This window comes from Sinocyclocheilus rhinocerous, unplaced genomic scaffold (assembly GCF_001515625.1).
Source record: "Sinocyclocheilus rhinocerous isolate Xijiao unplaced genomic scaffold, SAMN03320098_v1.1 scaffold980, whole genome shotgun sequence".
Taxonomy (NCBI): Eukaryota; Metazoa; Chordata; class Actinopteri; order Cypriniformes; family Cyprinidae; genus Sinocyclocheilus; species Sinocyclocheilus rhinocerous.
In genome coordinates this window covers 524,515-528,080 of record NW_015635053.1, presented here as the reverse complement: position 1 = coordinate 528,080, position 3,566 = coordinate 524,515, and the positions used below count along the sequence as shown (strand labels likewise).

Below are 3,566 nucleotides of genomic sequence, written 5' to 3'. Positions count from 1 at the left end.
GCCTTCTTTCTTTGCGTGAACATTTGGGCGGCGTTATGCAAATCTTCCCACATCGTGACGTAGACATGTGGGGGCGTGTTAGAAAGAGCCGTTTTAGGTAGGCGTGGTCGACTCTTAACTTTTATAAAGAATATCTCTGGATTTGAGACTTTAGTCTTTGCAACGTTAAAGATCTTCTTTATGCACCAAGAGCTTGTAGAACTTCAAAGAGAAAGGAAAAATTTTAATCGCATCATATGACCCCTTTAAAAGCTGAAGAATTCCAAAGGAACTGCGTTGTTTTGATAGGAAAATACAACAAAGAATATCGTGTACATGTAGCGCGTCAATTCTGCATGTTATGTAAGACTCTCTCACTCGCTCGCTCTCACTTTGCGTGTGTGAGAGAAAGCGACGGCGAGTCATGCGCCGTTACACGAGTTCACGGTATGTCAAATACAGGTGCGCTGCGCATCCATTGAGATGAACTGAATAAAAGCACAGATCGCTTGACGGAGAGTGAAACTCTGAAGCGCTCAGTCAGTGTGTTCGGCGAGTGAAAATATATCTGTGCTAAACTTATACTTAGCCTCCAACTCACACACTGGCGAGTAAAATCTGAGAATTTATTAGCCATTGGCTAATATTAGACATCATTTAGTCGCCCAGAGTGAAGATTTAGTCGCATATGCGGAGTGATTTACTCGCAATGTAGAGGGTTGTAATATACATAATTGATATATAATATGTAATAGAATTATCAAAAGTAAAAATGTACCCAGATCTTTGTAAATAAATGAAAATTATTGCATTTCTAAATGACTTGATCAAAGCTGTCCAAAACAATGTTGTCTTAAATAGTGCTGTCAAATGATTAATCGTGATTAATCGCATCCAAAATAAAAGTGTTTGTTTACATAATATATGTGTGTGTACTGTGTATATTTATTATGTATACTGTATATAAATACACACACATGCATGCATATATTTAAGAAAAATATGTTATGTTTATATATTAAATATATTTATATATATATAATGTATATGAATATAAATATATACATGTAAATATATGTAAATATTTTCAAAATATATGCTGTATGTGTGTCTTTATATATACATAATAAATACACACAGTACACACACATATATTATGTAAACAAAAACTTTTATTTTGGATGAGATTAATCGCGATTAATCATTTGACAGCACTACTTAAAATACATAATTTTCTTTTTAGTTATTAAAAACAGGCCAGCTGTATAACATGTAATCATAAAAGCATTTAAAACCACTGTTTATGAATAAACTTTAAGAAGTTTAAACCATGGTCTAAAAAGTTGAAAGTGTGAAAATGTGTGTCAAGAAAAGTGGTTTAGAATTTATGTAATATTGGCAACGTATTTGTGATTTATGTAGGTTAATTAGCTTTAAGCCTGTACGAATAACTCATAAAACCCAGCCTATTCATGACAAAATTAGACTGCTTAGTGTTTTTTTCTGTCTTGAATTATAATGCCCGGCGTTGTGCGTAAAATGATCGGTATGATTCAGTTACAGCTGTTAGAGGGAGTGTAATAATCCCATTCATCAGAAATAGTCTTTTAAGTCATTTAAGATCCCGTGCATCTTGGTTCAGTCGTGTAAGATCAACGCACCCCTCAGTTTCGCCATGCAGAGATTGAACAGGTTTTTCAGGTTGTGTAAGGTTACGGTGAGCAATCAGAGGAGAATTTCTTGTAACAAATCTGACAGACTGTAACAGTGGTGCCAAGAAAAAAATAACTCCAGAAGTTTCCGTCAGAACACTTGTTGAAGTATGAACTCTTCTCTCACATAAATGCTCCCCAATAGACTTTATCCCAACAGAATATTAAATTTCTTCAAATGCTTTCAGGTGCATCCAGTTAGATTCATCATCGTTATTATTATTATAAGAATACCATCTTTTTCATTTCCTGCCATTTATTTTCTTTTTAAATCTGAATATCTGTTAAGCAAGAACACTGAACAGTTCCACATTAGAGTATTGTATGATTTTTCCTCTATTTTTATTTATATAGCCATTCATTCGGGCAATACTATTACAAAATGTTTAGAACATGGAATATTTTCAGATTTCATTGTATTTTTATTCCTCTGTAAATGTAAGAGCATTTTCTTAACACTGGCTGTGAAGCTTCAAGAGGGCCTGCAAAACATGACAAGTGTGTTTGGTGAGCTCACTGCTTTAAATAGCATTGCAGCGTGTTCTTTGTGCTTCAGACCAGTCCGCTGTGTGAGGAACAGTAACTTACTGATCAACACGAGTAGTTCTGACGTCCTTAGGGCAAGATTTTAAGGTTGACCTTGACCCATTTTTGTGCGTCTCAGCACCTGGGGTGTGGAGGTCAGGTGTGGTGCGTCTGTAAATCCAGACTTCCAAATTGTCACTCGTATAATTTCCTGTTGATCATCTGGTGTTGGTCGTTTTAGTTTGGACTTAGACATGTGTGACGGATTCTTTCCACATGCGGCAGAGACCTACATTGTTTTCTTAGTCATATGGAAGAATTCAAGTTCATTTCAAAAGGAAACTTTACTCAAAAATGAAAATTGTATCATCTTTTGTAGAGTTGTCATTGCAAACGCATACTACTTTCATTCATCTTCAAAACACAAGTGAATCAATTATTAATATATTATTTCAACATTTTAGTCCATCCATTAAAATTTCACGAAACCAAAACTTTCATGCTTCAAAAAGTTCACAAAGACATCATGAAAGTAATCCATATAAATTAAGCCGTTTAATCCAAATATTCTGAAGAGACACATTCACTACATTCATATAATGAACAAATTTAATTTAGGCTTCGCGTCGGGAAGCTGATAAGCCTGTCGGGCTGGATGTACATTCAGCTGCCTGCCACAAAACTAAATAATTAGAAATGAAACATTGATCTGAGTTGAAATATTTGAATGCAAAGCTTCTGTGAAGAAAGCAGTTGCTAGCAACAGCAAGTTCAAACTAGACAGACATTTAAGGGATACGGTGAGTCATTGCACTTATTACACAACATTTCACCACATAACTAATTATGGCAATAAAATATGTTGATTTAAGATGAAACTGATTCGTTGCAGCTGCTGCGTTTGTTTGAAACAAGAGAGTGAGTCCACGATACCAGGATGACACAATTAAATAGTTGTACACATAATATTGAATTGAGTTTTAAAGGGGTCCTATTATGCTTTTTCACTTTTTCAACTTTAGTTAGTCTGTAATGTTGCTGTTTGAGCATAAAAAAGATCTGCGAAGTTACAAAGCTCAAAGTCCACTTCAAAAGGAGATATTTTATTTAACAGAAATCACTTTTCAAAAACTACAACGAACGACTCGTTTGGACTACAACGCATATTTTCCGGGATTTGTGATATCACAAAGATCGACGAATGGGACGAGACCTGGTAATGAGTGTTATCACTATGTCAGAGACACACTAGCTTTCCCAAGGCAGACGAACTTAAGAGTGGTTACAATCATCCGGGTTTAAAGGGGTCATATGATGCTGCTAAAAAGAACATTATTTTGTGTATTTGGT

The 3,566-nt window shown here is 35.0% G+C and overlaps 1 protein-coding gene across 4 annotated transcripts in view; it reads left to right on the top strand.

Annotated features, from left to right (window-relative positions):
- Positions 1-3,566, top strand: part of LOC107746506 (transcriptional enhancer factor TEF-5-like) — a 48,174-nt gene that overhangs the window by 811 nt on the left and 43,797 nt on the right. The window lies entirely within an intron of this gene.